At 41.8% G+C, this 22,387-nt stretch overlaps 2 long non-coding RNA genes across 2 annotated transcripts; both read left to right on the forward strand.

Annotated features, from left to right (window-relative positions):
- Positions 1 to 13,517: 13,517 nt before the first annotated feature.
- LOC144691233 (uncharacterized) lies at positions 13,518 to 14,955 on the forward strand. Its single transcript, XR_013579067.1, has 3 exons — positions 13,518 to 13,546; positions 14,130 to 14,276; positions 14,898 to 14,955. It is a non-coding gene; the product is annotated as an uncharacterized LOC144691233 (long non-coding RNA).
- Positions 14,956 to 15,481: 526 nt separating this feature from the next.
- LOC144691234 (uncharacterized) lies at positions 15,482 to 16,980 on the forward strand. Its single transcript, XR_013579068.1, has 3 exons — positions 15,482 to 15,615; positions 15,735 to 15,829; positions 16,831 to 16,980. It is a non-coding gene; the product is annotated as an uncharacterized LOC144691234 (long non-coding RNA).
- Positions 16,981 to 22,387: the final 5,407 nt, after the last annotated feature.

Here is a 22,387-nt window from a genome sequence, read left to right on the forward strand (position 1 = left end):
TTTCTCCCTGAATGGCAAAAAGTAAATTATCCAGTAGCCAGAGGTGCATTACTTCAATTTCCCTTTTATGTGCCTTTAAAAGGGGAACAGCTTTGGGCTGCATTAGAATGCTTCAGTTGGAGCTTGGTGAGAGAAGGAGTTCACTGAGGAGGGAAGGACGGATCCTTTCATTTTCTATCTTTCCCCAGAAGAGTGGTAGCCTTGGCCTGCAGGACCTGGTGAGTATCTCTTCTGTCCTTAATATTCTCTAACCTAGAGGAATTAAAAGTAAAGGGAGTAATTTAAGGGGAAGTCATGGCAGGGCAGCTTGGCCATTTGGATTGCTCCTCCTGTGTAACGTGGGAAGTCAGGGACACTTCCAGTGTCCAGGGCAGCCATGTGCGCAGGAAGTATCTCCAGCTGCAGCTACTCGAAATCCATGTTTTGGAGCTGGAGCTGCGACTGGAGTCACTGTGGTGCATTTGCAAGGGTGAGATCTTCGTGGGTAACATGTACAGTGAGGTGGTCACACCGCAGGTAAAGAGTGCACAGGCAGAAAGGGAATGGGTGACCGCCAGACAGAGTAAAAGCACTAAGCAGGTAATGGAGGAGTTCCCTGGGTCCATCTCCCTCTCCAACAGATTTTTCATTTTGGATATTGCTGGGGGTGATGGTTTCTCGGGGGAATGCAGCAAGGGCCAAGTACATGGCACCATTTGTGGCTCAGCTGCACAGACCGGGAGGAGGGGGAAGAAAGAGTGGGAGAGTAATAGTGATAGGGGATTTATCATATGGGAATAGATAGACGTTTATGTGGCCACAGATGTGACACCGGGGTAGTATGTTGCCTCCCTGGTGCCAGGGTCAACTGAGTGGCTGTAGAACATTCTGAAGGGAGAGGGTGAACAGCCAGAGGTCATGGTCCACACTGGTACCAACGACATAGGTAAAAAGAGGGATGACGTCCTGAAAGTAGAATATAGGGAGCTAGGAAATAAATTAAAAAGCAGGACCTGAAAGGTAGTAATTTCAGAATTACTCCCAGTGCCACGTGCTAGTGAGATCAGGAATAGGAGCATAGACCAGATGAATGCATGGCTGGAAAGATGGTGTAGGAGGGAGGGATTTAGATTCCTGAGGCATTGGGACCAATTCTGGGGAAGATGGGACCTGTACAAGCTGGACAGATTGCACCCCAGCAAGACTGGGACCAATATCCTCGCAGGGGTATTTGCTAGTATTGTGGGGAAGGGTTTGAACTAGACTGGCAGGGGGATGAGAACCTGAGCAGGGAGGTAGAAGAGAGGGAAACAAAGATAGGAATGAAAGACAGAAAAGTAGAAAGGAAAAGTAGAAGGCAGAGAAAACAAGGGCTAGCAGCAAATAGGGCCATAGTAGAAAAAAAAGTGTAAAAATGTTAAAAAGACAGGTCTAAAGACACTGTATCTGAATGCACAGAGCATTCACAATGAGGTAGATGAATTAACAGTGCAAATAGATGTAAACGAGTATATGATTGTGATTACGGAGACATAGCTGCAGGGTGGCCAAGGCTGGGAACTGAATATCCAAGGGTACTCAATATTTAGGAAGGACAGGCAAAAAGGAAAAAGAGGTGGCATGATTTTGTTAGTTAAGGATGAAATGAGGGTGATAGTAAGAGAGGATATTGGCCCTGAAAATCTAGATATAGAATCAGTCCGGGTGGAGCTAAGAGGCAACAAGGGGCAGAAAACATTAGTGGGAGTTATTTATAGGCCTCCAAACAGTAGTGGTAAGGTAGTGGATGACATTAAACAGGAAATTAGAGATGCGTGTAACAAGGGTGCTACAGTAATCATGGGTGACTTGTGATGAAAGTATTATAATTTTCATAATTTATTTTGGCTTAATGTGAAGTAGGTTTTTGGGGATAAGTATAGTTGGGTCTGTCTGTGTGATGTAATTACATTTGGAGTCAAGTAGACAGCAAGCTTTAAATCATCAAAAGAAGCTAGGTGCTTGACATGCTAATGAGTAAACATCACTGCTGGCTTATCATGTAAGGTGTGAAGGGGATTTGCACTTATAGATAAATGAAGAGATTTGGATTTCAAAGAGATCTTAGTCTGTTTACAACTAGCCAGATAAGCAAGGCTAAGGAGTGTATTTATTTTTCCCAAAGGTTACTGACAGTTTTGGCTACATGAAAGTTTTTATATTATGAGGAAGATACAGTTTCAAAGACATATGGAACAATAGAATTTACATATTAAAAAGAGAGAAACATATATAAAGGAGAATGAAAGGATATGTGGGAAGAAGGCCATGTAAGATCTAACAGGAGTGTGTGAAACAGCCTTAATGAAGCCTCCAGCCATGTGTGCATAACGCTGCTATATAATGAAACTGAAGTTGGGGAAAAGCCATTTGGAATTCCACTGTCAAGTGGGTATTGTATTAACTTGCTGGTTCTGTTTTAAATCTAAAATCTACTTTGGACTGTTGTCTTAAAAGGGGTGTGTAACTGGGAGTCAGGTTAATTAGGGATTTTAGGAATTATTATAGTAGTAATTGTAGTTTTATGTAATAAATATTTGAATTTAATTTTTAAAATCTTTAAAGGTCTTGGCAGACTTATTACTTCTGAATTCAGTGCACACACCTTCTCATAATAAATACGAAATTGCAAAATCGTTGTGATAGCGCGACCATGTTTCCCTTGTGGACTTGGTGCACCTGGTACACATCATCTGCCACGTCATAACAGACTTTAATCTACATATAGACCGGGCAAACTAAATTAGCAATAATACTGTGACGGATGAATTCCTGGAGTGTGTATGAGATGGATTTTTAGACCAGTATGCCGAGGAACCAACTAGGGAACAGGCTATCCCAGATTTGTTATTGTGCAATAAGAAGTGGTTAATTAATCATCTGTTGTGCGGGGTCCTTTAGGGAACAGTGACCATAATATAATAGAATTCTTGATTAGGGTAGAAAGTGACGTAGTCCAATCTGAAACTAGGGCCCTAAATCTAAACAAAGGAAACTACAATGGTATGAAACATGAGTTGGCTAAGATAGATTGGGGAACTTTATTAAAAGGCCGGATAGGCAATGGCTAATATTTAAGGAACCAATGTATGCATTGAAACAGTTATACATTCCTTTCTGGCACAAAAACACAACAGGAAAAACTGCCCAACCATGGCTAACAAAAGAAATTAAGGACAGTATTAGATGCAAAAAAGGTCATATAAAGTTGCTAGAAAAAGTAACAAGCCTGAGGATTGGGAGCAGTTTAGAATTCAGCAAAGGAGGACCAAGAGATTGATTAAGAGGGGAAAATTAGAGTATGAGAGTAAACTTGCAAGGAAGTTAAAAGCGGACTGTAAAAGCTTCTACAAGTATATAAAAAGAAAAAGATTTGTGAAGACAAATGTAGGTCCCTTACAGTCCGAAACAGGAGAATTTATAATAGAGAACAAGGAAATGGCAGAGCAATTAATCAACTACTTTAGTTCTGTCTTCACAGAGGAACACACAAATAACTTTCCATAAATACCAGGGAACCAAGGGTCTAGTGAGAAGGAGGAATTGAAAGAAATTAGTATTACTAAAACAATCATGCTAGAGAAATTAATGGGACTGAAAGCCAGTAAATCCCCAGGGCCTGATAATCTACATCTCAGGGTACGGAAGGAGGTGGCCATGCTTGTCATCTTCCAAAATTCTGCCGATTCTGGAACAGTCCCAGCAGTTTTGAGGGTGGCAAATGTAACCTCACTATTTAAAAAAGGAGGGAGGGAGAAACGAGTCAATTACAAGACCGGTTAGCCTAACATCAGTAGTAGGGAAAATGCTAGAGTCTATTATAAAGGATGTGATAACAGGACACTTAGAAAATATCAATGGGAATAGACAAAGTCAACATGGATTTATGAAAGAGAAATCATGTTTGACAAACTTACTAGAGTTTTTTGAGGATGTAACTAGCAGAATAGATAAGGGAGAACCAGTAGATGTGGTGTATTTGGATTTTCAGAAAGCTTTTGATGAAGTCCTACATAAGAGGTTATTGTGTAAAATTAAAGCACATGGGATTGGAGGTAATATATTGGCATAGATTGAGAATTAATTAGCAGATAGGAAACAGTGAGTGGGAATAAATTGGCCTTTTTTGGAGTGGCAGGCTGTGACTAGTGGGGTACCGCAGGGATCAGTACTTGGGCCCCAGCTATTCACAATATATATCAATCATTTGGATGAGGCAACCTAATATTTCCAAGTTTTTTGATGACACAAAACTTGGTGAGAATGTGAGTGGTGAGGAGGGTGTTAAGAGGCTTCAAGGCGATTTAGACAGGGTGAATGAGTGGGCAAATACATGGCAGATGCAGTATAACGAATGTGGATAAGTGTGAAGTTGTCCATTTTGGCAGGAAAAATAGAATAGCAGAGTACTATTTAAATGGTGATAGATTGGGAAATGTTGATGTACAAAGGCACGTGAGTGTCCTTGTACACCAATCACTGAAAGCAAGTATACAGGTGCAGCAAGCAGTTAAGAAGGCAAATGGTATGTTGGCCTTCATTGTGAAAGGACTTGAGTACAGGAGCAAGGATGCCTTACTTCAGCTGTAGAGACCATACCTGGAGTATTGTGTGCAGTTTTGGTCTCCTTACCTAAGAGAGGATATACTTGCCTTAGAGGAAGTGCAGCGAAGGTTCACCAGACTGATTCCTGGAATGGCAGAATGTTGTATGACGAGAGATTGGGCTGACTAGGCCTGTATTTGCTGCAATTTAGAAGAATGAGAGGGGAACTCATTAAAACATATAAAATTCTGACAGGCTGGACAGACTGGATGCAGGGATAATGTTTCCTCTGACTGGCGGGGGTCTAGAACAAGGAGTCACAGTCTTAGGATATGGGATAGACCATTTAGGACTGAGATGAGGAGAAACTTCTTCACTCAGAGGGTGGTGAACCTGTGGAATTCTCTACCACAGAAGACTGTGGAGGCCAAGTCACTGAATATACTTAAGAAGAAAATAGATAGATTTCTGGACTCTAAAGGCATCAAGGGGAGAGAGTGGGAGTATGGCTTTGAGGTAGAGGATCAGCCATGATCATACTGAATGGCCGAGCAGGCTTGAAGGGCTGAATGACCTACTCCTGTTCCTATTTTCTGTTTTTTTCCTATGTATTCTGGAACACATGGTTTCTGCACTGTGATACTTGAGCCCCTGGAGTGAGAATAGGATACCTGCGCTAGGGATAGAGATGATACTATGTGGGAGCTGGTCATGTCCCCCCATGCTCAAATTCTGGGGCATGCATTTTGCCCATATCATCTGATAATACGTTAGCATCGAAGTGAGGAACCTATATTCTGCTCTCCAATGTGAAGCCTGTAAATGAAGCCGAAAGACAACATTACACATTATTCAGTGAAAGTCAACATATTTTCAGATAATAAAGTGACAAAATGCATTCGTCCATGCAACCACTTGTAATCAGAATTTCTTAACTTTCCTAGGCTTATCTCTTCCAGGTGTTGCCCTGACATCTGCAGCAGGGGTGGAGGCAGCCTGTGCAATGGTTGGCCCTGTTGCCTCTGACGAATTTGGCATGCATTCTCTGGAGAGCTGAGGCCTTGAAGGCCCTGGCTTGATTTGGCTGCCCTCCTGTGGGCCAGCTGCTCCCTCTGCAGTGACAGAAGATGAGCTTGAGGGGGTCACAGGCAAAGAGACTCAGAGAGAGCGGACAGCCTCTGAGATTCCTGAGTGGATGACCCAGGGTGTCCAGCTGCCGCTCCTGCTCCCTTTGGGTGCCCGAGGGCCCCGGCCTGACTCTTTGAGGGGAAGGAGTACCTGGAGGGATGCCTATTCCCCCTCATGTTGCCACTGCAGGAACTCACCCGTAGCTACCATGATGGAGTGCAGGTCTGCGCTCATCTCTGCGTTCTGCTGGACCAGGGTCTCCATGGTGTCCACCATTCTTCCCATGGAGACCTCCATGCGTGCACATGTGGGCACCACTTCATCAGAGAGCAAGCTGATGCACTTCGCTGACTGTGTGCCACTCTGCTGAGGGCTTCGAACAGCTCTGTGTGATGATCCCCCACCTTCTGCTGACTCTCCACAATGAGTTGGAAGGCCAAATCCAGAGGCTCCTCATCTGACTCGGGCTTGACAGATGCCTCTTCCCCAGCAGTCCTCAGGGTGCTGGGGAGCTTGGCTGAACCTGCCTCCTCTTGCTGCGGACATGTGTCCATGCAGTGATCACCAGATTGTGAACCCGAGCCTGCTCTAGATTTAGGTCCCACCGAGTTGTGTGTCTCAATGCTGGTGCAGGGTGTGAGTAAGTGCTGTGATGGGTCTTCCAGGCTGCTTATTTCCAGTTCTTCAATGGAGAGGGTGTCCTCTTCGCTGGAGGTGAGGACCGGGATGGAGCTGAGGGACTGGCTAGCTGTGACGGTGTCGATCACTTGGCAGAGCCCTCTGTGAACCAAAGTAGACATAATTAGTGCATGGCAGCAGAGTCAAAAGCAGGAGAGAGAGCACTCACAGTTGCATTAAGAGAAGAATAATCTGGTGCAGGATCCTTACGTGGGTGTTTGTCGCCAACCTTACCGTCGCCACAGGCACGATCCACATCCTCACCAGTCAGTGCGATGGCACGCTTCTCAAAGTGAGTGAGAGGCCTAATGTGGGCCACTGCAACCCGTGGTCTAGGACCTCTCCCTCCTGTTGTGAGCCAGCTTCTCCTGCATGAAAACAGATGGAGAGTGTGTGAGCAGGACACATGCCACAGCAGATGATAAGTATGCGTGGAATGTTTGTGTGGTGAGTGGAGCCATGGAACGGATGAGGACGTGAGCTCCAGAGGATATGAGCGTGATGGAGATGTGAGGGTGTGTGTGAGAGTTAGTGGTGTTGTCCCTTGAGGTGCGAGATCCCTGTGGATGTGTGATGGGTTTGGGAGTATATGTTGAGAGTGGTGTGGTGGTTGACTTACCCTGGTGGAATGGATGAGATCATTCATCCTCTTCCTGCACTGGATGGCTGACCTCCTCTGTGTTCCATCGGCACTGATCGCCGCTGCCCACCGCCTTCTAGGCCAGATTGGTGACTCTGGTGGACCTCCTGCGGCCAAGGCTGGGGTAGAGAAGTTCACGGCAGCCATCCACTGTACCCAGCAGGTGCCCCAGAGAGGCATCACTAAATTTGGGGGCTGTCGTCACCTTTGCTTTCGGAGCCATCTGTCACCTGGAGCAGTCCTGGTCTGTGGACATGAAGTCAGCTGCACTCTGGTGCGCTTAAATATGGCATCCGGAGCGAGGAAGCGCTGAGGTCATGGCATGGTGGGAAAATCTGAGCCCACGCGCCAACGATTGGCATGTTTCCTGTGAATGTATTATTAACCAGGCAGGACGTGCTGGGAAGCAGATGATATGGCGTTAAAATCTATCATTGCGGCTGGCAGGTAAAACGTCATTTTTACACCCCCTACTGCACTTAACGCAATTCTGTGATAATTCTGCTCATAGTGTCTAACATTAGATGTGATTCTGTAATTGGACAACGTCTGCTAAACAATCTTGATTGTGCTAAGAATTACACTGAAAACCAATATAAGATTGTCAGTCGGGCTCGCAGTGTGGCCCACTTACACATGTTAGAAAATGCAGAAAAAAAATTGAATATTGGCCTTTCATGTCCAAGGCCTAAAATGAAAACCTCCCCCCAGGTTATACAATACGAGTTTGAGCAATTACAGTCCAGGTGCCCATGTTCATTTGTCCATATCATGAAACTAATAACCATTAAATATGATTTAGCCCTTTTTGGAATTTTCTCATTTTGTTTTGAAACAATATATTGAGACAGAGTACTAGAGAAGTCCAATGGCCAAGATTCACGTGCAGGAGCTGAAAGACCAAATGACCACGTCAAAATGGATCACATCCTTACCATTCACAACTACTGTTAGGGGTGTGCGGTGGGGAGGGGGAGTGTTCGTAGGTTAATCGCCCGTTGTACAGTTCTGTCGAAGGAGCATTATTGCATCAATTCTAACTCCAAGCATGGAGTTAGAACATTAATATCACAACACAATAATCCCTAGTTTGGGATTTAGGGCATTAAAATCACAATGCAGTAATCTCCAGCATGGGATATAGAGCATTAGTATACAGCCCAACACATTTCAGGAGAAGGTTCTTTTCCCAAAGGGAAGTAAGAATGTAGAACTTACCATATAGAGTAATTGAGGCAAATCATGGCAATACATTTAAAGGGAAGTTAAATAACTACACGGGAGAGAAAGGAATAGAGTATGCTGACAGTGTGAGATGAAGACGAGTGGGAGTAGGCTTTTGTAGAGCATAAATGCCAGCACAGACCAGTTGGTTCGATTGGTCTGTTCCTGCACTGTAGATTCGATGTAATGGAAGCAAGATCAATTATTTCAGGAACTGGAATTACTGTTTTCAGAAGAGTTCTTGCTCACCTGGTAGAAAAACAGCTGTCTGAACATGACACTTGGTGTGGTGCATGTTGGTTTTCCTGGGGCTAAAGAGAAGACCAGTAATTAAAAAAGGGAGCAACTACAGGGAATAGAATGTGGAAAATTTTTGCTTTGAATTGAAATTATTAGACCTGTTATACTCTGGATGCTAAAAATACCAAATAGCCTCAGAGCATGAACCATCTCTTTAGATGTCAATGTGAACATAACTGGTATCTCGAATGCTGTAAAATGTAGACTACGTGAGTAAAGACGAAGGAGCCACACCTGGATTTTAGCATAAAGCTGTAAGAGGGTAGCTACAGTTACAAGTCCTCAGTTTTCTGTTCACTCTCTCTATACAGTGCACAGCAGGTTGCCCACAAGACAGGAGGTAAGTTTTCAAGATTTGATTTACTTTCTACATATTTAAAATGAACAATTTTATATTAAAATGGCAAATTCAGAATTAATTTGGGAAAAGGGTTTGAGATTTATAGGATAATTTTCACATCACATCGGTGTCAGATGCAGTATTATTTTACTTCCAGGCTGAGTTTGATATGACTTAAGTGGAGCCGCACCTTGAAACTTTTCATGTGGTTCATATGTACCTCAATGTACTAGCACAGATCTCCCACTGACTGTGTGAAGCAAGTGGAAACTTAATCTCCACTTGCCTGCTTACACTCCCAAAGATATAGTATTCATAGCAAACACATGCTCGCTTAATACTGACCAATGAATCTTTATTTTTTCATATACTAGGCAAAGCATGTTTAGCACAACTAATGGAAAACCTCTTTTCTTCTCCACCGATGCTGCCGGACCTGCTGAGTTTTTCCAGGTAATTCTGTTTTTGTAATGGAAAACCTTTTGTTATACTGTGTGGCTTAAACTGTTTAGATCTAAGTGGTCTGTACAATACATGTGTCACATGTTTGGTGTTGATGTTCATGAAAGGGGGTAAATTTTGGACTTTAAAATCAAGGCATTATTTATGGTGTTTATCCACCTTTCACATTAAGAGTTTGATCAAAAAGTTTATTCCTCATAGAATTTGACTGCCCTGCTGTACATTTCCAGTAGATTTGTTATTGTTTTTATCTCAGATTTGCAGGTTTTCTTGAGTTGAACTGCACATAAACGGCCTTGAATACCTTCTAATAAAAGGCCACCTGAATAACTGATTCAGTCCATGTCAAATTAGCCTGACCTAGTGAGTGTTAAAACCACTGGGGAGGGGGAGGAAGGTAGAAGCAATATTAGGATTGTCAACTTAGAAATGATCTTTGTGTAGGAAAATTATTTAGTAAAGGAAGCAGAAATACCTGCTGAGGCATGAGAGACTAGATCAAGAAAGCTGGAAGTGATCTGACAGCTCAGGATTAACAGTACCTTTTCTCAAGGCGGTCACAGGAAGAGGAAACAGAAATAGAAAATGCCGCAAACATTCAGCTTCTCAGCCATGTTTCCTTGGTCTGTCAATATTGAGGACATTGCATTTCACTCATCTCTATGACATTCATAACCCTTGTTCCCTCTCAACAGGAAAATCCACATTGTTTCTGGTTTAGAAAGTGACATATTTCACCAGCAATGATGGCGAATACAGCCTTAGCCAATTGCACCTTTTCAGTGAAGCTCATGACACTCATCATTGGTAAGTAATCCTCTTAGTTGTTGTTATTTAACTCCAGAAACTATCTGTAGCTGAATGCAGGTTAAAAACGTGAAAAGCCAGTGAAATAAAAGCAATGCATTTTTAGATTGTGCTTGTGGTACCAGCTTCCCTGAGCAGTGGTCCTTGTGCAGCCACTTACAGGCCAAACATACAACTGCCAAACAGACCAACAGCCCTGTTGGACACCTGGTAGAAAAGGGTCTTCTCAACAACCAGGCTCAATTTTATACTTGGTTTTCGGATGGTACAAATCCTGCGCATAGAACTCGGTACCACTAGCACAAATAAAAGCATCGTAATTCAAAACTATCATCAGAGCAATTTAATTTGTGGAATTTAATACCTCCAAGGTTTTGAATATATTGTAGTGTTGACTAGTTCAAGATTATTTCACTTGTGTCTGTTACAAAAAATTAGCAGCTGAAATTTGACAGGAAGAATGTACTAAATATAAAGTGGTGTTATGCTTTCCAATTTCTTGCTCTTGAGGTTGCTGAAGCATTTATATGGCATTGTATATGGCTTCAAACAATTCACTGAGCATTGCAGTGGCACGGCATCGTGTAATATTGCTTAAAAAAACCTCCTTTTGTAGGAGGATGGTCCAGACGGTGACCTCCTCCATCCTCAATGATGCTTAATGTTCAAGTGCCAATGTACTGGGCTAGATGATATAAATCAGTGACCTTTCCCTCACTGAATTGCTGTGATCTGGTGCGCTACCTCATGGCAAGATCCTTAATACTCCTTATAACTGTGATTTGCCAACTTACAAACTGTTAGACATATGCTTAAGTACCAAAGATATGAAGTGTGTATGTTTTGATCAAGGAATGATTTGTGGGACTTACTTTTAACAGATCATTCTGATATTTCCTTTTGGGTTTCTTTTTGACCACTTTGAATGCTCAGCCGGTAAGAGAAATTTAGCATCTTCCTTGCATGTCTTGGCTAATTGTTGAAAATATAATTTAGTGATAAATCAGGAAGTTCACAGTAATTTCAAAATCAGGCTGATTAAATTTATTGTACAATAATTAATGAGAAATTTGATAAACGCAGCGCAAGGCAATGAGAGAATATGACGACAATAGCCTCTATGTTTTGGTACATGAATAGTGATGTAGTGCTTATAAAAACAGTAGGACCCATTTATTAACATCAAAGGCATTTTATGCCTCATGCTCACTGCCTGTGTATGACCTTTTCCATAAGTATTTATGATGAACTGTATCTCTAAAGAATTAGTTGTTCATTTAAACTGCAATACATGAACAAATGCAATAGAATATTATATTCCACCCTACAGGTTCTTGGTGACGAAGAGTCACAAAGACTCAGCCAGCTATTGTTTAGAAGAAGAATGAAACATGCCACTGGTAAGTAACAAGCAATGAAGCAAAGTATTAATTGATCTAGACTTCTATCTCTATTGCATTGCCCGACTCTGCATCTGCTTCAGCTCATCTGCTGCTGAAACCCTCATCCACGCTTATTCACCTGAATAGTCAATGGACTTGCCTATTCAAATGCACTCTTGACTAGATTCACAGCTTCCACCCACCATAAAGTTATGCTCATCTAAAAGTCTGCTGCCCATATCCTGATTTACACCACCTCCTGTTGACCATCAGTCCCATGCTCACTGATGTATGTTGGCTCCTGGTTGGACAATGCCTCGATTTAAAAGTATGCATTCTTGTTTTCTAGTCATTCCACGGCATGCCCTTCCCTATCTCTGTAGTCACCTCTCTCGCTAACACTCTCGGAGATTTCATTCTGACCTCTTCCAGGTCCTGAGTTTCAGTTGTTCCACCACTGGGCGGCCTTGCTTTCATCTACTGAGGCCCTAACCCTGGAATTCCATCCCTAAATCTCTCCGTCTCTCTACCTCTCTTTCCTCTTTTGACATTCTTTAATCCCTACCTCTTTAACTAAGCTTTTGATTATCTTTCCTAATGTCACCTTATGTCATTCAGTGTCAAATTTTGTTTGTTAGCGACCTGGGGAAGCACCTTAGGGCAATTCACTAAAGTAAAGGTGCTCTATAAATGCAAGTTGTTGTTATGGACCTGACTGGATGTCTAAATGAAGGTCCTCCAACTGCAAGAATATCATAAATATCTCGAGTTGTTCATGAGAATTAACTCTTAGCTAAAAGAATGTTGCTCTACATTTCCTACGGTCTCCAAAAGTTGAAACACTGAATGAGAGCTAGGCAGCTCAAATCAGCAAGTGCTATACTCTGCTGAGAGACTGGTTATTTGCTGATGTTCCTGAAATGGCCTTCATCCCACCATCGCATGTTGTTCAATGCATCAACTAACAGAGCACTATCTTCCTGAACTATTTCCTCAAGCACAGAAAAAGTTAGAAGAGTGATGTAACCTTTGAAGGTAGAATAGTTCCAATGATGCGAAACAACTTCATTGTGTATATTTTTGTGATTTGCATATGATACCAAAAGCAAAATGCAACAGAATTATATGATGTGGGTAAATTCAGTTTCTTTTTGCATTGACCATCAGTCCCATGCTCACTGATGTATGTTGGAATAGTTGAATACCATCCATACTCATTCTTCCTGTATTTAATCTTGTGCTGAATTATCCAAAGTAGCCCCGTATATCATTTAACTCAATAAAAATTGCCTGTTTCTCATTTCCATTGATTTCCACTGAATTGATAGCAAGAATATAGGAAGACCCCAGTGGAAATTCCAGGTGAATGTCCCTATAACACTATATAGATAAAGAGATAATGCTATAGCACTGAATACTCAGATTTCTTGCCTCTCGGCGTCTTAATAAAGATTCATATTCCCTTTTCTCCATTCATTCCAAGTAAGTGAATGCTGATGCAATCAGTGAGAAATTACTGAGGTCTGCCTTCAAGAAATATTCCCATTTCTCTGCCCATGACAGGATAATTATGGATTATGGAGGGGGTGAGCATGATGAACAGAATGGCCTTTTCGCAATCTGGATTCTTTTTCTGTCCTTATGTTCTGGATAAAACGCTGACCAGCATGTTCCATGTGTTCCATTATTCCATGAAAAAGTAACCTAGGATCAGAGGGTTCCATTTCCTGCAATGTGCTAAAAGTTCAAATGTACTTTGTGCCTTACATTGGTTTCCTTCTACATTCTTTTAAAAAATTAACGTCTGCATGATTTTCACACAATAATGTTTATGTTCACAGATTGTACCAAGGGTTTCATTACAAGAGAAATGACCAAGAATTCATTGTTGCCTGCTCTTTATTCTGTTGCCCAGTTAGATGCCTGTTTGAACAATAGTGTGCTGAAAGCAAACCTCACTGAACTGGGACACATAGCTTTTAGCAGAGACTTATTCTTATTCTGAAAAGGAAACTGGGAGAGGTAAGCCTGTAAGATTTGAGGATAAGGTTTTCCTGCTGAATACCTCCAGTACCCAAAGCAACTGACTACCAGTAACCATCCATGCATTACTGGCAGCTCACTTTGTAAAGCCTAATGGTCCATGGATTCCAAATAAAAGCTGTGCTTAAAATCCTGGTGCATCTTAAAGAACGTTAGATTGCAGCTTTAGTGTTGGGTTAATTGCTCCATTCGGCTACACATCTAAGCTGCTGTTTTTTTTCCCCTTTCAGTGGTAAGGTGGGTGGCCAGTTGTTTTATTTTAACCTGCCAGAGTCTCTACTTTGAGGTACATTCCAGAAAAAATCAGAAAGAAGCAATGAAAGGTTTGAATAGAGCGAATGGAGAAAATGACCCACCATCTACAAGGCCCCAACTGGTGGTATGCAGTCTTAGGAAGTTCCACCATTAAGTTCTGTCGTAGATATGACAAAAGAAAGAGAAATCCCATTACACAACCATACAAGAGAACCAGGGGTTACAACAGGGAAATGTTGAAAATGTAGTTTCTGGAACTTGTGCTCTTTAATCTGACTGAATATATATTTTTGTTATTTTGGAACAGATCTACACAAATGGACTGCCAGAAGAACGGATACAACAGTTGGGATTCATTATTACGGTGTACGGCCCTGAGGAAATCAGCACATGGAACATAACAACTGCAGATACCCTTGCACTTGTTATAGAGAATAACCCACATATCAATACAGTATGGATCAGCAGCAGGCTTCTGACTCTATGGCTCTCTTAAAGAGCTTGTCTTATTCACAAATGTTGTTTGTGCTGTAATGGATGACAACAAGAGCTAGGAGTAGATGGAACTCTTTTGCTTCCAAATATTCCCCATCAAATACTTTTTAAAAATTTCTTTGAGTGTGAAACGACCTACTGTCTCTGATTGTCAATTCCTGTTTCGCACCATTACATCCCTGGGTGCCAGTCACAGAAATAATGCTACATAAGGGGCACCAGAACTGAGATGATGGAAGATTTTTACTTAGAGAATCAAATCCACCAAAAATCAGATTCTGACAAAACTTATTTTGATGTCGTGACAACAGAGAGTGCTGGAAGTACAGAGCAGGTCCTATCAATATTTGAAGGAACTTGTGTTCTCCGTTTATTGTTTTCTGTTTCGATTCCAGATTTCCAGTAAGTTCACCATATCATGTTGTAATTTCTCCTATTTAAAAGCTAGGTCCTCACACATTATAAAAAGTTGTGCAAAAGTTTGAATGAAATGAATAGGTAATTAGAAAAATATCTGAGTTTATACTGTGTATGAAGTAAATGTAATAAACTGAACTTTCACTGTTTCCTTTCATTTCAGACAAATACAATTATTGCAAATTACCTGCAGAGATCTGGGTCACTAAATGCCATTGCATGGGATGCTATTGGTAGACCAATATTGTGTAGTGAGTGAAGAGAACCTTAGAACCATCCTTCCCAGTGAACTAAAGTGAGTGTCAGATTCTCTGAAGCCACTCTGCGAATCTATTGTTTTAATTAAATGTATGACATTCTAGTTGCCTCAGTAATGACTCAGCAAACCTGTAAAAGCCCAGAAGAACACTATGTATTCTGTTTAAATGAGGCAAAGTGAAGTGATGAAATAAAAACATAAAATGATGGAAAAATTCAGCAGGTCTGGCAGATGTGGAGAGTGAACCGAATTAATGTTTCAACTTGAAAGGTCATTAACCTGAAACGCTAACTCTGTTTCTCTCCACAGATGCTGCCAGGCCTGCTGAGTATTTCCAGCATTTTCTGTTTTTATTTCAGGTTTCCAGCATCTGCTGCATTCTGCTTTTCGGAAAGTGAAATGATGACCTTGTCAATGAACACAGAACACCAAAGCCCTAAAAGTGTTAATATTAACTAAAATATAACAGCACAACTATTCTGTTACAGAAAAACCAAGCCACTTAATATTTCCACATGTACCCAGGCAAAGAAAGACATAATTTTTGGGATCGCTAAAGTTGCATTCCAGGATCAAGCTGGTGATCCCAAAGCCTATTTTAATCAACTCAAGCCGTATGTTGGTAAGTAATATGACAATCTGGTTTGATGATTATTTGAAGAGTTATTCAAAGAAACAATTAATTTTCAGACCATTGCAATTTCTGTGTTAAACAGACAGTTCTTTTCTATTCTCTAAAAGGTGGTGCACGAGCAGCTGATTTACAGAGTTTAGCTGCTGGCAACATCAACATGGACTTCCAGACATTCAGCGGACTCAATCCAGTGGAAGTAGAAGTAGGTACCAATGGAGGATTGCAACACCATTCAATGTTTTATTGCATTACATATGAACCAGATATTAGATACAGTGCCCGAAAACAGTCAAATCCATTGTGCATTAATCACCACAGACCACATCATTGTCACACAACTGCTATATTTATGACATCTTCCCTTGACCAGAAACTGCAAGGAGAACATTATGTTCTCAGCTGTGAGGAAAAAAGAATAACAAGAAGTTCTTCATATTTGAAGCAAATTTAAAGTCGGACTGTATGAACTCAGACTTCTTGCCTGTTATTAAGCAAAGGATGTCATAATAGATTTTCAGCTATCATTCATTTCCATGTCCATAATGGAAGTGAAATGGTGTGGGGTCAACAACAGACAGCCAATTCACTATTGCCCAAACGTGTTAATACTCAAAATCATTTCACTCTCAATGTTTCCATTTAAAGAGGCAATTTATAGAACCACTTAACTAGAGCTTCACAGTTCCGATTGATGGGAGGGAGTCAAACCAGGATTGGAGTTAAATCCATCTGAGTAGCATTATTAGTAGATGTAAGAGACTGAAAAGGTTGAGACAGAGACCATGCGAACACTCAAGGTCAAATTGAATAGGTAGATGAAGGAGATGTGGTTGAAGGGATCTGGGAACATGGCTGGTAAATACATGTTTAAGATTATTTACTTGCACTCATGTCACTCACCAATATATAACCTGGAAATAGTCAGCATGGAGGTGAGGATCCTAAATTCTGTTCTGTTCTCATTGACAACACAAATATGTTGGGCTAAATGACCTGTTCCCCGTGTTGTCTTTTTATGTTTTTTCTATATATGTTACTGGTTTAATGGTGCGTAGCTCTTTCTGACATATTATTAAAGAACTACATGGAACCAAGAATGAACATAAGATAAAAGCAAAATACTGCGGATGCTGGAAATCTGAAAGAAAAACAATGAGAATGAGCATAATCCTATCATTACATTGTGACCAACTTATCTTTCAGAAACTCACTGCTCAAAACATACGAGATCTACTTGGAATAAACCTGAATTCTCTTAAAGAAAATGAAAATCATGAACTAGTGCAGCATTGGGTTAACTCACACACAGTAGGTGAGGTTATGAGTCTAGGAATTGGACTTCAAGGAGGAATATCACCTGCTGGACTTGGAATCTTTTCCTTTGAGGAATGTAAGTGGCATTTTACATCTGATGTTCTCCACACTGACAAGAACATTGGATAGCACCTGGGACTGGTTGATATCATCATGGGGGCAAAGTGGAAATGTTTTATTTGAAAGCTGCGCCGTCCTTGAGGATACATATATGCTTATATAAAGACTCAAAACTAACCACATGGTTAGTCTAGAGTCAAAATCACTTCCATTCATAAATAATAACATAGAAGGGTGTACAGAACCAGCAAACAACATGTAATTGTACACAATTAGAAGGATGTAACAAAATAAAGTGTAAAAGAAAATCACAGTTTGAAAAGTGAACACTTCTTCAGTGTGAAATAATATTTATGAAAGATACTATTTTACACTAAGAACAATTCCAGCTCAAGAAAGGTTAAAGAATGTTGTAGAGGATAACAGTTAACAATGTGTTTCTTTATTTCATTTTATTTTTAGTGCCTGATTCTGCTTCAGTCAACAGCTACAGCCTGCTGCTTTCCACCTGCATCGCAGTGATGGGAATCACAGTGCAATATCTTTGATAAACTGTGATTTAGCCCATCTGTGCCTTCTGCCATATTAAGTGGAAAGAATCAGAGATTCCGGTATCAAGTACTAAATAATGGTTCTTAAAGAAGGTTTCACAAGTTCAGCACATGGACTCACTTTAAGCCAGCTTCCTAGACATTGTTCTGATCAAGTATAAAACAATGATTTAGAGATAACTTTGGATCATCACCAGAATGTTGACATCCACTAGCAGTCAGAAGGATTCTGCTTTTGCTGCTTACCTAATCTTGCACCACAATCTTTCTTAATTTTCATTTCACCAACTCCTTGTAGGATAAAAGATGAGAATAAAGTTCCAACTCACTTTTACACGCACGATACATAACTTGAGTTGTTTTTATAATGGGCCTGGTATTGATGTATCCATTGGGTAAGCAAAACCCACATTATGGGAGCTAAAAGCCAAAGAGGATTTGGAGTACAGAGATGAGGGGCACGATTTTTGCCCCTGCTTTTGGGCAAGAACAGTGCAGTGGGTACTCTGATTATCACAGGCTGAACTTACTATTCTTTTCCCACTCCTGATCAATAGGTTGACATTTCTTTGCAGAGCTAATCTCTGCTACCAGTTTCAGGTGAGAACCCTACTTACAATAAGCATATAAGGAACTTTCTCCAGTTTTAGGCCCTCAATCCAATTTTGAAGTGCCATTGGGTGGAGTTTGCACTGCTCACCCAATGCCTGGTTAAGTGAAAATTGGCTATTTTGTGTGCACTATTTTGTGCATTTATGAAGGAAACTTGATCATTTTGCATCATGTAAATAGAAGGTATAATTTATTGTTTAGAGATTCATCCTAGTAAGTGATCTGTAAAGTTAGCTTGTGAAGATTGCATTTTGAAATGTTGAGCTTTTATATGTATATGTATAAATCTTACAAGATTGCAGAGTATTGTTAACTTTTGTGCTTCCCCAGTGACCAAATATGTTAAAGTCCTAGATCTTGAAGCAGTCAACAGTAAAGATCTGAATGTCTATGCTAACTTTACTCATCTCAGTGGAATTACAGTGAAGGTGGGACAGTTTATATTAGATTTAAGCAGCAACATTACTTCTATAATCTCTATGTCTACATAATTTCCTTTCCCATCTTTAAGATTTTTGATGTATTTATTTTATGATGCACTTACTGACCTATTGTTTGTTCTGTTCTGTTTTGTTTGCCTTAAGTGTTGTAAAAAAAAGTTATACTTTCAATAAAAAATGAATTATACATGAGCTTGGTTTATCATGTCATTCACATGATAAATACCTCAAATATATAGGACTGAATTTTACTTCCTGCGGGCGGGTGTGTGCCCGACCAGATCGGTCATAAAATCTCACAAGATGGCATTGGGCAAGCATCCTGATGTCATCGCGCAGTTGGTGGGCACGCGCAAAAATCAGAAGCGTGCCTGCCGACAATTAAGCAGGCCATCAAGCCCATTAACGGCACAATTGTCTCTGAATTTTCAAGGTCTGTCCAACCTTATGGTTGGCAGATGGGTGAATTGGCCAGGTGGCCTTTACAATTTTCATCAAAACTCATCTGTACACCTTTATTTCATTATTCGATTGTTGTAAAAACCCATCTGGTTCACTAATGTCCTTTAAGGAAGGAAATCTGCCGTCCTTACCTGGTCTGGCCTACATGTGACTCCAGACCCACAGCAACACAGTTGATTCTTAAATGCCCTCTGAAATGGCCTAGCAAGCCACTCAGTTGTATCAAACCGCTACAAAAACTCAAAAAAGGAATGAAACCAGACGGGCCACCCGGCATCAACCTAGGCACTGGAAATGACAACAGAAACTCAGCCCTGTCAACCCTGCAAAGTCCTCCTTACTAACATCTGGGGGCCAGTGCCAAAATTGGGAAAGCTGTCTCACAGACTAGTCAAGCAACAGCCTGACATAGTCATCCTCACAGAATCATATCTTACAGATAATGTCCCAGACACCACCATCACCATCCATCAGTATATCCTGTCCCAATGACAGGCCAGACCCAGCATAGATGGCAGGACAATGGTATACAGTTGGGTGCGAGTTGCCCTGGAAGTCCTCAACATTAATTCTGGACCCCATGAAGTCTAATGGCATCAGGTCAAACATGGGCAAGGAAACCTCCTGCTGATTACCACCTACTGCTATCCCTCAGCTGATGAATCAATGCTTCTCCAGGTTGAACACCACTTGGAGGAAGCACTGAGGATAGGAAGGGTGCAGGATGTACTCTGGGTGGGGGACTTCAATGTCCATCACTAAGAGTGGCTCGGTAGCACCACTACTGACTGAGCTGACCGAGTCCTAAAGGACATAGCTGCTAGACTGGGTCTGCGGCGGGTGGTGAGGGAACTAACATGGTGAGGGAAAAATATACTTGACCTCATCCTCACCAACCTGCCTGCCGCAGATGCATCTGTCCATGACAGTATTGGTAGGATTGACCACCACCCAGTCCTGTGGAGGTGAAATCCCGTCTTCACATTGAGGATACCCTCCATCGTGTTGTATGGCACTACCACCGTGATAAATGGAATAGATTTCGAACAAGCCTAGCAACTCAAGACTGGGCATCTGTGAGGCACTGTGGGCCATCAGCAGCAGAAGAATTGTACTCGAACACAATCTGTAACCTCATAGCCCGGCATATCCCCCACTCTACCTTTACCATCAATCCAGGGGATCAACCCTGGTTCAAAGAAGAGTGCAGGAGGGCATGCCAGGAGCAGCACCAGGCATATCTAAAAATGAGGTGTCAACCTGGTGAAACTATAACACAGGTCTACTTGCTTACCAAACAGCATAAGCAGCAAGTGATAGACAGAGCTAAGCGATCCCACAACCAACAGATCAGATCTAAGCTCTGAAGTTCTGCTACATCCAGTCGTGAATGGTGATGGACAATTAAACAAATCAATGGAAGAGACGGCTCCACAAATATCCCCATCGTCAATGATGGAGGAGCCTAGCACATCAGTGCAAAAGATAAGGCTGAGGTATTTGCTACAATCTTCAGCCAGAAGTGCTGAATGGAGATCCATCTAGGTCTCCTCCGGAGGACCCCAGTATGACAGATCCCAGTCTTCAGACATTTCGATTCACTCCACATGATATCAAGAAACGGCTGGAGGCACTGGATACTGCAAAGGCTATGGGCCCTGACAATATTCCAGCAATAGTACTAAAGACTTGTGCTCCAGAACTTGCCGCGCTCCTACCCAAGCTGTTCCAGTACAGTTACAACACTGTACTATGTGTTGTATGTCCAGCTATGTGGAAAATTACCCAGGTATGTCCTGTCCACAAAAAGCAGGACAAATCCAACCTGGCCAGTTAGTCTACTCTCGATCATCAGTAAAGTAATGGAAAAGGTCATCAACAGTTCTTTCAAGTGGCGCTTGCTTAGCAATAACCTGCTCACTGACCAGTTCGGGTTCTGCCAGGGCCACTCAGCTCCTGACATCATTACAGCCTTGGTTCAAACATGGACAAAAGAGCTGAACTCCCAAGGTGAGGTGAGAGTGACTGCCCTTGACATCAAGGCCGCAATTGACCGAGTGTGGCATCAAGGAGCCCTAGCAAAACTGCAGTTAATGGGAATCAGGGTAAAACCTCTCCACTGGTTGGAGTCATACCTAGCATAAAGGAAGGTGGTTGTGATTGTTGGAGGTTAGTCATCTCAGCTCCAGAACATTACTGCAGGAGTTCCTAAGGGTAGTGTCTTTGCCCAACCATCTTCAGCTGCTTCATCAATGACATTCCTTCCATCGTAAGGTCAGAAGTGGGGATGTTGGCTGACGATTGCAAAATGTTCAGCACCATTTGCGTCTCCTCAGATACTGAAGCAGTCCATGTCCAAATGCAGCAAGACCTGGACAATATCCAGGCTTGGGCTGACAAGTGGCAAGTAACATTCGTGCCACACAAGTGCCAGGCAATGGCCATTTTTAACAAGATAGAATCTAACCATTGTCCCTTGGTGTTCAATGGCATTACCAACACTGAGTCCCCCACTATCAACATCCTGCGGGTTACCATTGACCAGAAACTGAACTGGACTTGCCATGTAAATACTGTGGCTACAAAAGCAGGTCAGAGGCTAGGAATCCTACAACAAGTAACTCACCTCCTGATTCCCCAAAGCCTGTCCACCATCTACAAGGCACAAGTCAAGAGTCTGATGGAATACTCCCCACTTGCAGCTCCCAAAACACTCAAGAAGCTTGACACCATCCAGGACAAAGCAGCCCACTTGATTGGCACCCTATACACAAGCATTCACTCCCTCCACCACCAACGCACAGTAGCAGCAGTGTGTGCCATCTACAAGATGCACTGCAGGAATTCACCAAGGTTCCTTTGACAGCACCTTCCAAACCCACGAACGCTACCATCTAGGAGGACAAGGGCAGCAGATAGATGGGAACATCACCACCTGGAATTTCCCCTCCAAGTCACTCACCACCACCTGGACTGCAGTGGTTCAAGAAGGCAGCTCATCACCACCTTCTCAAGGGCAACTAGGGATGGACAATAAATGCTGGCCCAGCCAGTGAAGCCCTCATCCCATGAATGAATAAAAAACATTCCATGTTCACTCCAGCTCATCATAGTGATGAAGTTAATTTCCAATAAGCTTGCAAAATAGGCATATAATTGATAAATAAATTGGATATTACAAAATGTAATACCTCACATTTACCTAAGAAAAAGAAAAATATCATATAACACCCAGTAAATAAGGATAGAATAATTCCAGATTTGCACTAAGTGCGGTAGCAGGCGGGAAAATGGACATTTTACCCACTGGCAGCAATGGCG

This window comes from Cetorhinus maximus, chromosome 15, assembly GCF_964194155.1.
Source record: "Cetorhinus maximus chromosome 15, sCetMax3.hap1.1, whole genome shotgun sequence".
NCBI classification, from domain to species: domain Eukaryota; kingdom Metazoa; phylum Chordata; class Chondrichthyes; order Lamniformes; family Cetorhinidae; genus Cetorhinus; species Cetorhinus maximus.